This window comes from Stomoxys calcitrans, chromosome 5 (genome assembly GCF_963082655.1).
Source record: "Stomoxys calcitrans chromosome 5, idStoCalc2.1, whole genome shotgun sequence".
NCBI classification, from domain to species: domain Eukaryota; kingdom Metazoa; phylum Arthropoda; class Insecta; order Diptera; family Muscidae; genus Stomoxys; species Stomoxys calcitrans.
In genome coordinates, this window is record NC_081556.1 from 127,644,933 (window position 1) to 127,661,657 (window position 16,725).

Consider the following 16,725-nt stretch of genomic DNA (forward strand, 5'->3'; position numbering starts at 1 on the left):
CGGATGATAATTGAGGCTTCCGTGGGCTTAAGAAATCAAATCGGAAGATCGGTTTATATGGGGGCTGTATCAGGTTATTGACCGATTTGGACTATACTAGGCACAGTTGTCGGAAGTCATAACAAAACACCACATGCAAACTTTCAACCAAATCGCCCAACAATTGCGACTTCCAGGGGTTCAAGAAGTCAAATCGGATGATCGGTTATATGGGAGCCATATCAGGTTATACACAAATTTGGACCGTACTTGGCACAGTTGTTGGCAGTCATTATAGAACAAAATTTCAGACTAATCGGATGAAAATTGAGGCTTCCATGGGCTCAAGAAGTCAAATCGGGTGATCAGTTTATATGGAAGCTATATCAGCTTATAGACTGATTTGGACCGTACTTGGCACAATTTCAGCCAAATCGGAAAAAAATTGCGGCTTCCAGGGACTCAAGAAGTCAAATCGGATGATCGGTTATATGGGAGCTATATCAGGTTATACACAAATTTGGACCGTACTTGGCACAGTTGTTTGCAGTCATAATAGAACACTATGTGCAAAATTTCAGACAAATCGGATGAAAATTGCGGCTTCCAGGGGCTCAAGAAGTCAAATCGGTAGATCGGTTATATGGGAGTTATATCAGGTTATTGACCGATTTAGACTATACTTGGCACAGTTGTTGGAAGTCATAACAGAACACTACATGCAAAATTTCATTCAAATCGGACAACAATTGCGGCTTTTAGAGGCTCAAGAAGTCAAATCGGGAGATCGGTTGATATGGGAGCTATATCTAAATCTGACCCGATATTGCCCATTTGCAATCCCCAACGGGCAATATGTAGAAGGGAGGTAGGCTCGAAAGGGGGCCTGAATCCGAGGATAGTCCACTGGCTCTACAGGAGCGTGATTAGACCAATACTTTCTTATGCCTCAGTAGTTTGGTGGACTGCTATGGAGAAAAAGTGCAACATAAGGACCATACAACAGATTCAGCGGACATGTTGTCTTGCCATAGGCGGAGCGATGAGGACCACGCCCACTAGGGCAATGGAGACTATTCTAGATATCCGACCCATTGACATACAGATTATGTGTGAGGCAGCCGCTGCGGCGATGAGACTTAAGGCGATGGGAGAATGGATTGAGGATGGGAGGCGACGATAGGAAACCTGGAAGGAAGGGAAGAATTTTCCGATCGGATACCTGAGATGAACCTTGAAGTCAAGTGCGAAGCACTGCTGCCATCGACACTAGTATAGCCATCTGGAAGATCATGTTACAAGTATGGATCAAAGCCAGAGGACAGATTGGGCCTGGGGGTATACATTGAGAACCCAGGGACTGAGATTTGTTTTAGACTGCCTGACCATAATACGACCCTGCAGGCGGAGATCCGGGCGATCCCGGAATACGTGAAGTGTTGTCGAGTCTGAACATCTTTACCGACAGTAAAATTGCCATAAGGGCAATAACAACCAGAACGGTTAGGTCACGAACAGTCTTGCAGTGTAAGGAGATTAACGCCTTCTGTGAGGATGGCAAAATACGCATCGTTTAGGTGCCGGGCCACAACGGAGTAAGGGGAAATGAAAGGGCAGATGATTTGGCGTTGAAGACCAGAGGACTGCCGTCAATAAACTTGGTTAACCCGAAACCTTTCGGGTCGACGCAGTCCGAGTTAAGGGAGTGGGCGACGAATGCGCATGCACAATTGTGGAACAGCAAAATGGTCGAAAATCCTATGGGGGGATCCAGATCGTGAGAAGTCGAAGCTATTACTGAAAGGAAGCAGGTAGGAGATCAATATAGCTTTCGGTATCATGACGGGACACATAGGCCTACGAACTCACTTATGCAAAATGGGTGGGGCATGTGATAACATGTGTAGAGCATGTGTGGAAGATGATGAGACGTTGGAGCATTTCCTATGCCAACGACCTAAATCAATAAGAAATATCTGTAAGGGATAAAGAAATGAAATCAGGAGATCGGTTTATATGGGAGCTGTATCGGGTTATAGACCGATTCGGACCATCTGAACCGATATGGCCCATTTGCAATCCCCAACAACCTACATCAATAAGAAATATCTGAGCAAAATTTCAAGCGGCTAGTTTTACGCGTTCGACCACTATCGTGTTTTCCACAGACGGACGGGCATGGCTAGATCGACTGTCGAGAGGATCAAGAATATATGTACTTTATAGGGTCGTAGGTCAATATTTCGAGGTGTTACAAACGGAATGACTAGATTAGTATACCCACATCCACATCCTATGGTGGTGGGTATAAAAAATCACAAATAAATTTTTATTTAGGCTTATTTATTCATGGTACCACTAACGTGGTACAGGGTAACTTAGTGAATCTGTTTGTAACACCCTGAAGGAAGAGATAAAGACCCATTGATAAGTAAACGGATCGACTCAGAATCACTTTCTGTTTCGATTAAGATAAGTCCGGCTGTCTGTCCATGTTATTTTGTGTACAAAGTATAGGTCGCAATTTTCATCCGAAGCCTATTGAAATTGCAAAAATCGGTTCAGATTTGGATATAGCTTCCATATATTTGTTCGTCCGATTTGTACTAAAATTGCAATTATATCGTCATTTGTAAACCGATGCTCACGATATTAAGCACGAGGAGTTCTCTTGTAAGTCTTGACATTATGGGTGCATTACATATAAATCGGTTCAGATTCAGATATAGCTCTCATATATATGTTTGTCCGATTTGGACTAGTATTGCAATAATTTGGTCATTGGTTAACTGATTCTCACGAAATTTTGCACCAGTGATTTTCTTAAAAGTTGCGACATTATTGGCTCATTTCATGGAAATGGGTTCAGATTTAGATATAGCTCCCATGTATATGTTCGTCCGATTTGGACTTAAATTGCAATTATATCGCCATTTGTAAACGGATTCTCACGAAATTTAGCACTAGGGGTTCTCTTATAAGTCTCGATATTACTGGTGAGTTACATAGAAATCGGCTCAGGTTTAGATATAGCTCTCATATATATGTTCGTCCGATTTGGACTAAAACTGCAATTATGTCGCCATTTGTAAACCGATTCTCACGAAATTTAGCACTAGGGGTTCTCTTATAAGTCTCGATATTACTGGTGAGTTACATAGAAATCGGCTCAGGTTTAGATATAGCTCCCATATATATGTTCGTCCGATTTCGACTAGTATTGCAATAATTTGATCATTTGTTAACCGATTCTCACGAAATTTAGCACGGGGGGTTCTTTTTTAAATCTCGATATTATTGGTGAACTGCATGGAAATCGGTTCAGATTTAGATATAGCTCCCATATATATGTTCGTCCTATTTGGACTAATATTGCAATTTCATCGTCATTTGTAAACCGATTCTCACGAAATTTAGCATGAGGTGTTCTTTTATAAGTCTCGATATTATTGGTGAACTGCATGGAAATCGGTTCAGATTTAGATATAGCTCCCATATATATGTTCGTCCGATTTGGACTAAAATTGCAATTTCATCGTCATTTGTAAACCGATTCTCACGAAATTTAGCATGAGGTGTTCCCTTAAAAGTCTCGACATTATTAGAGAATTTCATAGAAATCGGCTTAGTTATATATATAGCTCCCATATATATGATCGTCCGATTTGGACTAAAATTGCAATTATGTGGTCATTTAGAAACCGATTCTCACGAAATTTAGCACGAGGCGTTCTCTTATAAGTCTTGACATTACTGGAGAAATTCATAGAAAACGATTTCCAGATTTAGATATAGCTCCCATATATATGTTCGTCCGATTTGGACTAAAATTGCAATAATTTGGTAATTTTTAACCGATTCACACGAAAATTGGTTTCTCCCATATAAAGGCAAATTTTAAATTCGACGACTCAGCCTGCATATCCAATGTGGTATAGGGTATCAAAAGGTCGGCTTCCACAACTTTAGCCCGTCCGTACTAGTTTTTATCTTTCAACACACTACAAGAACCACATTTTGTTATAAACCTTGTTATATATGAAAAATTTAGAACACATATTGCATTGACATTTTAACATTGCCCTTGCATCGCAAAGTGCATCAATAAACGAGGAGGTTTCAACTACTTTTCAACATTTTAATTTAAGCTAACGATGCTCTGAGATCAAAGATTGCATACAAACATATTCACATATAATAAAATGGGCAAAAAAATAAAACAATTAAGAAAAAAAAATTGAACAAAAAAACTTGTATGGCAATTTTAATATTCTGGATGGCTCAAACTAGAATGACAAGGAAGTTTAGTTATAAAATTTTCGTCATAAAGCCAAACTATTTAAATTTAATGAATATTTTGTGATTTTTTCTATTTTGACTATGAAATAAAAATAGAAGCATTTTATTTGTGTTACGCATTATGTGCATAGCAATAAGGAGAAACGTTTAATATAGAGTACATACCAAAAAGCCATATAGGTTGGTACTACAAGGAAATATAGTCTACTAAAATGGAAAATAGAAGAAGTTTTCACATGACATAGTACCTCACAAATGTCGCTAACATTAGTGAGGGGGATAACCACCGCTCTCAATATTTTCTAATGTTCTAGCCAGGATTTGAACCCAGGCAAGACGCTATTCTTTAAGCCACAATTCTTTAAATAACAGCAATTTCTTGTATAAATATCTTACCTTTTTAATTTGAAGAGTTGTGGGTCTTGCTGTTGAAAATATTTTGTGTTTCGTTGCTTTATTGAATTTCTTTCGATTTTTTTCACCAAGTTAATAAATTGATAAACCCTTTTCGGTTACACTCACTCACTTTAATCACTTAAAATTTCCTGTAATAAAAAGAAAAATATTTACGACTTTAGATATGTTAAAGGGCAAAACAAAAATGTTATGAATTTAAGTATGTTGTTGACTTTACGTCCAGTTAAGATCAATAGGTCTTTGTCTTTGTTTCTATTTCGAATAGAAAAGCAAAACAAGAAAAATCGTTTAAAAAGTTAAGGCAAAATGTGGTGTGCAAAATGCATTGGATAGTGATGCATTGCAGTGATGGTAATTTCGGCCTTACTTTAATGGCAAAACAGTCTGATGAGGCTCTTAGTAAGGCCGAAATCGCGACCACTGTAACTTTCCCATTGCATTTAGCACACCACATTTTGCCTTGACTTTTTGAAGAGTTTTTGTTGTTTTGCTTTTCTATCAGATATATAAACAACAAGTAAGGACCGGCTAAAGTCGGGCGAAGCCGACCTTTTGATACCCTATACCTCATTGGGTATGCAGGTTAATTCATCGAAACTAAAATTTGATTAAATTGGAATTTGTAGAACTTCAACCAAAATTCGTATATATTGTGAAAGTCATGGGAGAAATCGTTGTCAAAAATTTTCAGAAGATCGGTGAATAAATGCGTTAGCAAAGGCCTTAAAGTGGAAATCGGGAGATACATATATATATGGGAGCTATATCTAAATCTGAATAGATTTCTTTGAAATTTAAATTTAATCAGAAGAGCTATAAGAGAAATCTTAGTAAAAAATTTTGTGAGCATCATTTAAAAGATGGTCAAATTATTGCAATATTAGTCAAAATCGGGCGAAAATATATACGGAAGCTATATCTAAAACTTATCAGATTTTAACCAAAATCGCGCACACATAGTTAAAATCGTAGAAAAAGACATTGTGGAAATTTGGAGAAAATCTGTTAAGAAATTCGCTGACAAAGGCTCTAAGAGTGAAAATCCTTTGAAACATATATATGGGAGCTATATTCGAATTTGAACCGATTTCTAAGAAATTCAACAGCATTGCCGTTAGTCATAAGGGAAGAATTCCTTGTGCCGTTCAGGTTGTTACAGCCTTGATGGCCAGCCTACTGTTCGTAAAGATCCAGTCGGAAACAGATCTCAGCCCCAGGGATCTCAATGTAGACCTCCAGGACCCAGCCTGTTCTCTAAATTTGATCCATCCACGTAGCATGAACTTCCAGATGGCAATACCATAGTGCCTTCAATCCACAGTGCCGCTGGCAGCAGTATCACGCATTCGATCTCAAGTTTCGTCTCAGGTATACAAACCAAAAACTCTTTCATTTCTTCCAGGTCTCCTATCATCGCCTCGATTATGCCGCCCTGGTATGATCTGCTCCCAAACTCTATCTATTCTCCCATCGTCTAAAGTCGCGAAGTTTCGAAGTCGCATTGGCTGCTTTACACTTCATCTGTATATCTATGGGTCTGATATCTAAAGCCCCCAGTGCTCTATTGGATGTGATTTTCATCGCACCTCTAAGACAACATGTTCTCTGAACCGATTGTATTATCTTTATGCTGCACTTTTTCTCCAACTCAGTTCATCAAACTACAAAGCCGTAAGTAGGTAGTGGTCCAGTCATGCTCCAGTGAACAATTTCGAGCCTACGGTCCGTCTATATAGTGGCCAACATCTGTGAGCCTTCTCGGTAGACTTCCGAATGTGAAACTTTTAGTTCAGTTGTCCAAGACCACTTCTTAATAGTTGACCTTGTAGGATATTGAAATCGTTCTGTTGAGTGTTCGTGGCGCATTTGTTATACATAGAGTGGAACAATCCTATGGCAGCAGATTGTACGTACCGGATTGACCCGATGGAATCCTTCATCGGCAAGGGCTGCCTTCTTGGTGTACATCACACCTCTACAACAACAACATAGTGTGCTGTCCGATTTAAATTTAAAGCCTCCTTGTATAGCCGAATCCGAATGGCGTGCAGCAGCGCGACACCTCTCTGACCAGAAGTTTTAACATGGCATAATACCTCACAAATGTCCCCAGCAATGCAAATGCAAATTTGCCCATGGACATTCCATTAAGGAACAGGTGCAAACTTCTCAGATATCAATGAGTGCTGTCTGATTCAAGTTTAAGCTCAACGATACAGGGCCTCCTTCATATAGCCGAATACCAACGGCGTTCACCACTTCCGAGAGAGGCTTTTGTATGGTAAATTTCCTTAAAAATGTCGCCAGCTACAAAGGGGATAACCACCGCTGAATTTTTTTCTGATGTCTCCACCGGGATTATAAACCAGGCGTTCAGCGTCATAGGCGGACACGCCTCCTGACGCCAACATTGCAAATTGAAAATTTTGCCCATGAACATTCCACTAAGGAACAGGGGCAAACTTCTCACATATCAATGAGTGCAGTTCGATTCAAGTTTTAAGTTCAATGATAAGGGGTCTCCTTTTTATAGCCGAGTCCGAACGGCGTGCCGCAGTGCGACACCTCTTTCGAGAGAAGTTTTACATGGCATAGTACCTCACAAATGTTCCCAGCATTAGGAGGGGGAAAACCACCAATGAAAATTTTTTTCTGATGGTCTCGCCAGGATTCGAACCCAGGCGTTCAGCGTCATAGGCGCACATGCTAACCTCTGCGCTACGGTGGCCTCCAACATTAGGAAGGGATAACCATCGCTGAACATTTTTTTTTAATGTTCTCGTCAGGATTCAATTCCAGGCGTTCAGTGTCATGGCCGGAGATGGTAACCTTTGCGCTACGGTAGCCTCTAAATATCTTTCATTGGAGTTCCATTTTGTCCCGATCGTCCAATATGTGCGCTGAGGTTTTTTAATGGTTTAGGCGCAGACTTGGTTCAAATTTGGACATTCAAATCATTGCAGACCTGAGAACAAAAGAATCCTGTCGGCATACATATTCGTTTTGGGGTCTTTTGGTGTTGAGGCGGTCCTCCAGACTCTTGGCCCTAGATACGAACTCTATTCTTTGGACTAACATGTTCATTGGGAATTTATTTCACTGTGGGCCTTCCACAGACTCTCTTCCTAAATTTGGATAAACCTTTTATTTGAGTACCCTGTAGTACAGGCCGATCTAATTTTCCGTTTGAGGAAGGTGTAATGGCTCTCCAGACTCTCATCATCATATTCGTACTCTATCCTCAAACCCGTTTTATTGGTGGACAATAAAATACCCCAGTTTCCTTTGATGACCACTCTACAGAAAGTGTGAAAATTTATTGAAAATAGGTTTAGCCTTCTACGCGGAAGACACCAAAACACTAGCAAATTTCATCACTCTACTCATTAGCAACATATCTGATAGGTAACCCCCAACCCTTGAATACCCTAATGAATGCAATATTCCATGATGAAGGTGTTAAAAAATATTCGGCAACATTTTTTGTTTGTTTTCGTTTTATTAGGATTATAGGCTTTTTGTTACGTGTGAACGACCCATTCGTTCAGCTTAGCTCTTGCGGTTATTTTGCGTTTTCATTGTTTTGTTTATTTTAAATATGAAAAATCAATTACACAGAAAACTTTCTGTAAATAATTTTTTTTTTTGTAAATTTTTAAGTACCCTCCATACAAAAACAAAAACACTTGACAACGTATCATCATCATTATTATCATCTTCATTAGTGTCTTCATCCTCTGACATCACACAACGACGAACAACTCTTAGCTGTGTCAGATCTTTCACATCATCGTCACAATTTTACAGTTTTATACACAACGCTCGCATCACTCAATACAGCGTCATCAATGATAATCGTCATTATTGAAACCAACGCACGGAGGGGACCTTGATGGCTGGGAGATGCAGGTGCAGTTGCGTATATTGGCAGATCTATGTGATGGTGTTCGAGTGTTTGATGCCTTTGCTTAATGGTGTTTGCAGTGTGTTTGCTATTCGGCTGTGGTCAACGATCATCATCATCATTATCAACCAATAACAACAACAACACTAACGGCTCAATTATTATCTCCAGCTTCATCCATTCATGCCTTCCCCAACAACCATCAACGGCTCAAAACGAACGCACTCATCTATCTACCTATGCATACATATGTAGGTTGGTGGTGTGTGTCTGTTGTATGTTTGTTTATATTATGCAATTTTGCGTTTTTGTTTTTGTTGTATATTTTTCGTCTCTCTGTTGATTCTCCAATATTTTTTGCCCATGCTTATTATTTTTTTTTGTTTTTGTTTGTTTACGATTTACACACCGCAATTCATCCATCCCCAATCCATGGCACTGTTAACCACAACAAAGCACACTCGGTCGCTCCTACATATGTACAAACACAAACGCACTTACTCACATTATCTGTTTTGTCTCTCCTTTTATGAAATTTGATTTTTTTTTACGAAATCTCATTTCTTTCATTTGATGAGCGAGCGCCAATCAAGTGTTTGGCGAGAGAGGAGAGTGCGGTGACACACTCACTCAATCGCACAGTTACAAAAAAAAAAAATCGGATGTAATTAAAATTTTTTAACACAAAAAGATGCTGTTTTGCTATTGTTGTTGTTGTTGTTGTTGCTGTTGCTATTATTGTTGTTGGTGGCTGGTAATTAATTTTAATAAATTTCTTTTAAACGTGATCTGCGGCTCTTGGCTTTGTTTGTTGCTTGCTGTTGTCGTTGTTTTTATTGGGGTTGTTGTTGTTGCTCTTGTCCCATATTCGTTTTGTGGGCCAACGGTGTTTTATGCAACTGTTTTTGTTTTTAATTGCCTTGCTGACCCAATTTTCGAATCCTTCCTGTTTTCTGTCATAATTGTGGCATAGAAGCATAAAATTCCTCCCTTTTCTCTAGTAAAGATCCTTTTTGGCCCGAGAGATTATTGAGTTTATGTGCTGCATTCTTAAGTTAAGGCAATAAAAGTGTTTTACGATAGTAAAGTAGTGGCGTTTTGATTCGGAAGAAATTTTCTTAAAGGCGAAGGATGTTTTAGCAGACATTGCGTGATGGTTCACTCAAGGTCAGGTCAATATATTTTGCTAAACTTAATACCTACCAGTATTGACTGCATCTATGAAATATGTATATTGAGATTTGTGGTAATTTAAATTACTATACGAATGGTACAGCTTAAAGTCTGAGCAAGAAACCTACAAACAAACTTTTAAATTCCTAAAATAAACTCAGCTTTGACGCTGACGAACAATGTGGTAAATAAAGGTAATGCCATTAAAACAGATTTGTCTCAAATTTTCAATGGAATTCAAAAATTCCAGCTTTTTAAAATGCCAGGCCTAATAAAGTCTGACCACCAGGAATGTGAATGGGACAATATGTACGGTATGTACCAGCATGAAACTAAGTTGTTAGGCAGAAATATCTTGGGTATGGATAATTTAATATTATTTGATGTTAATAATTCCACGTTATTCACAAGTCCATAGAATATGAAGACCGAGTAAGTCATATGGAAGGCTCGATGGCTTTTTACATTACAAAACAGAAAATGGAGATCTTGATGTAAATCTATTCATAACAGAAAAATTCGCCTACTGCAAAAGAGTTCGGGTCCCCACCCTACAGAAAATTGGAAGGGATGACAAACCTCTCACGGTATAGGTCATCTGGTGATAGCGAACGATCCCAGTTTAAAGATTTGTCACTCGAGCTGACCAATTGCCACTATTCTAACGCCGTAGGATAGGTCCTGGGAAGCTCGTCTCATCCCAATTTTCAAAAATGATGTATACCGGAAATGGGCCCACTGATACGAAGATTTATACGAAAAGTGCTAATATTGATGCCATACGGTATTGATAGTGAAGTAAACAATACCCTGCATAGTATCAAAACAATACCGCCTGGTATGAATAAAACAAAGAATAGTTTTTTATACGAACTACCGAAGAATGGGAATATATTCATTTTGTCATTCCGTTTGCAACTCACTATATATTCTTGATCGTCGTAAAAACCTAAGACGATCAAATCATGTCCGTCCGTCTGTCTGTTGAAATCACGCTACAGTCTTTAAAAATTAAAATAATTAGCTGAAACTTTGCACAGATTAGTTTTTTGTTCATAGGCAGATTAAGTTCAAAGATGGGCTAGATAGGACTATATTTTGATATAGTCCCCACATATACCGATCTGCAGATTTAAGGTCTTAGGCACATTATAGTCACATTTATTATCAGATTTCGCTGAATTTTGGCACAATGTGTTGCGTTAGGCTCCTCATGCCTTTGCCTAAAAAAATAAATGCTAGAAATAATAGCTTTTTTCAAGTCAAGAGGCGCGGATTAGGATTATGGTTTCATGGGTAATAAATGCCGCTTTAAAGGGCTTAGAACCACAGATAGTCAGGTCGGCCTTATGGGGGACTATATTAAGATGTAGTCCGACATAGGCCATCTTCGGTATAGAACATCAGCTTCCACAAATTCTTGAACACCAGAGCAAATAAAGAAAATGGAGAAACTCTGAGATAGTCAGCAACTTTATCTACCTCTTCACCGCCGTGAACAAAACAAATGACGCCAGTTCTAAAAGATGCTACTTAGGATTGAGTAAACAGTTCGAGAGCAAAGCCATCTTTCGACAGACGAAAATCACACTACAAAAGACACTGATACTACCGGTGCTTTTGTATGCCTCTGAATAATGGGTACTTGCAAAAGCAGATGAAGCAGTACTTGGGGTGTTTAAGAGAAAGATTCTTCGTAACTATATAAACCAGTCTGCGTTAATGGAGTATATAGGCGTCGTTTGAACCACGAGTTGTATGAGCTGTATGGCATACTTAAACGCATCAATATGGAACGGAATGAATGAAGAAGCTCCAGCGAAAAAAGTCTTTTGAAGACGACCATAAGAAAACACGAAAAAGGGGAAGACTAAAACTTCCACGGAGAGACCAAGTGGAGAAAGGCATCTCAAAACTGGGTGTCAGACATTGTAAATAGAGCACAGAAGATCGAGACGCTGAGAAATCTGTTTTACGATCGGCTAGAGGAACAAGTATTCTGTAATGGCGAAAGAAAGTTAATGTAAAGCCCATCTTAGAACTTAATCCGAACATGTGCGAAGTTTTAGGTCAATATCTCTATCTTGAAAGACCGTAGCGTGATTTCGATTGATAGACGAAAGAATGGACCTACATGGCTAGATCGTCCTCGATTTTTACGACTATTAAAGACATACATAGGTACTTTGTAGGGTCGGCAATGGATATTATGATGTGTTATGAAATGACAAAATGTCATCGACCTATAGACATTTTTTTTTAGAAATTTTTCTTTACAAACAAAGCTATTGGAAGACACTTTCACCCATTTTTAGAAAGTCTACAAAGAAATGAACAAAGTCTCAATTGGATCAATTTGGCTTTTCCCACGCACATTGGAATTAGAAGCCATAGCATAGATTATCACAACGACAAAATCTTGGATTTTCTGGAAATTTAGCAAAGATGATTTTTAAGACCTAGAGAAGAAATCTATTGAAATCGGTTCAGACTTAGGTATAGCTCTCAAATATATGCTGCCACTGATTGTCGTGTATAGAGCCATAACAAGGGTTTCGAAATTTTGGGCAATGTATTCATTTACCATTACCACTATGTCTATTCTACTTGGTCACAATCGGTTCAGATTTAGGAGTGGCTTCTGTATACGTACATATTGTATTGGGTTGCCCAAAAAGTAATTGCGGATTTTTTAAAAGAAATTAAATGCATTTTTAATAAAACTTAGAATGAACTTTAATCAAATATACTCTTTTTACACTTTTTTCTAAAGCAAGCTAAAAGTAACAGCTGATAACTGACAGAAGAAAGAATGCAGTTACAGAGTCACAAGCTGTGAAAAAATTTGTCAACGCCGACTATATGAAAAATCCGCAATTACTTTTTGGGCAACCCAATATGTATCTCGAGCTAAAATTGTTCTAAGATAGTTCTCTTCTTGGCTATTTTTCTACCCATTCGTCGTTAATGGGTTAAGTCAGTCTATCCTTATTCGTTTATCTGTTCTACAGGTAGCCGAAATCATGATAGCGTTCGAGCGAATGAGTTTATCCGCATGAAATTTCTCATAGATACTTCTTATTGATATAGGTAGTTGACCATTGCAAAGGGGTCATGTGGACCAGATTGATTTTAGTTTGTAATACTAAACAAAAAAAACTCTAAAAATTGTTTTGTACTACGTTTCTGAGAACGCACTTTTTAATATTTTTATAGCCTACAACTACTGTCGTACAAGGAAGAGAGATAGACCCTTCAACAAGCATACCGATCGACTCACAATCACTTTAGCTATATCCGTCTGTCTGTGTCTCTCTGTCTGTCAGTCCACAATAATTTGTGTAAAAATTTATTACAGGCATCTTTTTGGCCTAGAAACGAAGCTTATTCAAATTGGACATTCCATTAAGGATCAGGGGAAACTTCTCTCATATCAAGGATTGCAGTCCGATTAATGTATAAACTCAATAATAAGGGCCTCCTTTTTCGTGCCGAGTCCGAACGGAGTGTCGCATAGCGACATCTCTTGGAAGAAAAGTATTAATATGACAGGTAATCCTTACAAATGTAGCCAGCATTTGTGAAGGGAATAACCACAGGTGAAAATTTTGTTGGTGTTGACCCCCGAACGCCTGGATTGTTCGGCGTCATAGACGGACATTCTTTTCTAAAGATATTTTTAGCGAAATCTTTTTAAAGACAAAATTTCCCATTAACAAAGTTTGAAGAACATTTTTTAAAGCAAAAACCTTAAGTTTGAATTTGAATTTGAAACAGCAATATTGAATACCATAAAATAAACAACAACAACTATACATATAGAGTTGCGACCTCTTTGGGGAGAAATTCTTACATGGCATAGTACCTCATAAATATCGCATTAGTAGGGGATAACCGACGCTGAAAATTTTTTTTATGTTCTTGCCAGGATTCGAACCCCTGCGTTTAACATCATAGAGGGACACGCTAATCTCTGAGCTGCAGTGACCTCTTCTCTAGTCATACCAAGTTGTACAAGGCCAATTATACTTCTTGAAACCATCCAAACTCGTAGAAATGGAACAAGGATTAGCAAATTTTTGTTAAGGTCTTCGTCGTCCAATGTCTCAATACATCTCCTATAGATCCGATACTTCATATAACTGCCCATAGTAATAGCGGTAAAAACCAATTTTCGCTGAAATTTTGAGTGATGCATTTCACAAGTCCTCTTTAAGTTAGTGCTATATACGGTCCAAAAATTTAAAAGATCTTCAAGGGCCTTCTTCTTGGATAGAATCAAGATCCCATATATTCTCCAAGACCCCAGGCCCCCTTGGAAGTTAACGGGGCTTGGTTCCGCCTTACAAAAATATTTTAATTTAATCAACCATTATCTGGAACTCAAATTTCAAAGTCATCTGTCTCAAAAGTTCAATTTTTCCAACTTTAGTTTTTTTTATTAATTTTCCCGGATGCTTTGACCTATATTTTCCATAAGCCTTTCCTTGGCGATAATGCATTATATGGTCTCACTTTCTTCCTGATATTCATGATTTCCACTCCACGCACAATAAATTGAATTTGGCATTAGTCCCGCTGCCATGCCATCTAAAAACACTCATGCGATGAAGCCTCTTCTTCTTCTTGCACTTTGTATCGTTGCGAACAGCTGTCTTTGCTGCGTTTCTTGTTTTCTTCATTAATGCACCACTCTGTCGGTCAGTCAGTCTGTCCGTTCATGCATCTGTGTTTGTAGTCATCATCTATCTGCCCTCTTCATTTACTGTCCGGTTGACCAAGTTTTTTTTTGTGGCTGCATCGCTTTTTTGTTTTTGGTTCATAAACTTTTTTGCAGCATTTTTGGTGTTGTTGTAAGTGGATGTGGACTTCATGTTCGGTTATTATTGTTATTATTATTATTGTTATTGTTATATATGATATTTATCTCAAGTTCATTTTGTGTGTTAATCTTTGTCTGCGTTGTTGGCATTGTTGTTGCGAATATTTTCGCATATGACTGTGCGTTTGTTGTTGCCTGCACTCATTGTGAGTTTTGTTTACTGGTTTACTGCAACACACTGGGTATTTTCACTTTTCGATGTATGGAGTATGCCTGTAGCTTTTTTTCTTGTTGTTGTTTGCCATTTTCTGCCTTTGCTTCTTTGCCACTTTTGTTTTTGGGTTTTTCTTATGCAGTTTTACAACAACCACCAAGCACCATAACTTCTTCACTTCTTCTTCTTTTTCACTCTCTTTTTGTCTGGCTGACACTCACTCTTATTTTTTTCTTTAATTTCTCTCAAAAAATTCACTCTTGACAGCATAGCGGCACATACACACACACACTAACATTTTACTTCCCTCGCTAATAACTAAAAAAAAAATTGCATCTCATAACAGATGAGGTGTTACAATTTTGCTTTCCTCTGGTTGAGAAAGAAAGACAGGGAAAAGGCAGGGGAAAATGCCCTCAAAAAAAAAAAGAGGCAAAAACTTTATTTCTTTTTTGAGATTTATGTTTTGTAAGACAATTTATGTTAACATTTGGTTTTAAATTTCTTTCCTAAACTTACGTTGAAATTGTTGTTGTTTTGTTATAATTTCGTTAACACTTTTCAAAATGTGAATTTAAATTTTTTCGCTTTTTGTGTTTTTAACCGTGCGTCCGTCTGTTCCGTTTTTGCAATGCGGTACCCCGATGTTATTTAATATCGTGTTTGATGTTTTTCTTTTGTATGTTTGGTTTTACGGTTTTACTACTCTCCAGCCCGTACCGTCGAGTGTTTCACTGTCACTTCTTCGCTACGACCAACCACCGTCTTTTCGTTGCGATCAACAGAAAAGAACTGAAAATTGTTTAAGCAAATTTTTTCGGTTTGCCATATGCATGGATCGTCTGTCTTTCTGTGTCTAGTTGTATCGATTGGTGATGGTGTTGTTGTTGCTGCTGCTGCCGCTTTTGGTTGGCTCCCTCTTGCTGTTGCTTGGGATCCGTTGTGTGCCATTTGTGCGGTGTGTGTGTGTGTGTGTGCGTTTGTATGTTGTTCGTGCATTTTTCTCTCTGTTCGCACTTTAAAAGCCTAGCATAAAACTATGTCTTGGCTCGACTTGACTTCATATCCAACTTCATCATAACACAAGAGTTCTCTTTTTGGGGCCTGGGGAAGCCCCAACATGTTTGCTTCGAACTTAAGCACGAGCTCCACTTGGCGGCTCGTTCACACAAGACAGATAGACAGTCAGTCTTTGATCTTGGTAATCGTTGCAGAAGTGCTTCATTTATTCAAATGATCTGTAATGATAATGGGGGTTTTTTTATTTAAGGAGATTGATATCTGAATGTTGAAGGGGCATATGCAAAGGAGTGATGGAATATAGGAAATGTTTATGACAAGTTGTTTCTATAGCTAGGACTAAATCTACTTAGAATGTCAAGACGATCAAGAATACATGAACTTTGTTGGGTCTCAGATCAATATTTCGATATGTTGCAAAGGGAATGATGAAAATAGTATACCCCCAACATATGGTGGAGGGTATAAAAACGTATTAAGTTCGGCCTGTTCGAACTTTGGATACTCACCACAACAGATACAAATATTATGAACTATTGTCGAAATCAAATAAAATGAAAGGATAGGTAAAAACAAGTTGAAAGTTATGAGATACGTTTTTGGGCCAAATTTCAGCCGAATCTGGTGAAAATTTAGGTTTCGAAGGGCTCAAGAAATCAAATCCGGCGATCGGTTTATATGGGGGCTATATCTGTTTATAGACCGATTAGGATCATACTTGGCATGTATGTTGGAGATCGAAACTCAAGTCTTTGTTCCAAATTTCAGCCAAATAGGATGAAAATTGAGGCTTCTAGAGGCTCAGGAAGTCAAATCGGGGGATCGGTTTATATGGGGGCTAAATGTGTTTATAGACCGATTCAGATCATACTTGGCATGGATGATGGAAGTCATAAC

The 16,725-nt window shown here is 38.3% G+C and overlaps 1 protein-coding gene across 1 annotated transcript in view; it reads right to left on the reverse strand.

The window, feature by feature from the left end:
- The window catches only part of LOC106094338 (serine-rich adhesin for platelets), a 337,903-nt gene extending 322,329 nt beyond the window's left edge, over positions 1 to 15,574 (reverse strand). Inside the window, exons 1-2 of the mRNA XM_013261550.2 lie at positions 15,328 to 15,574; positions 4,675 to 4,823 (exon numbers count right to left, since the gene is read on the reverse strand). The gene's annotated coding sequence lies outside the window, so the exon portion shown is untranslated. The remainder of the gene's footprint in view (positions 1 to 4,674; positions 4,824 to 15,327) is intronic.
- Between the last annotated feature and the right edge of the window lie 1,151 nt (positions 15,575 to 16,725).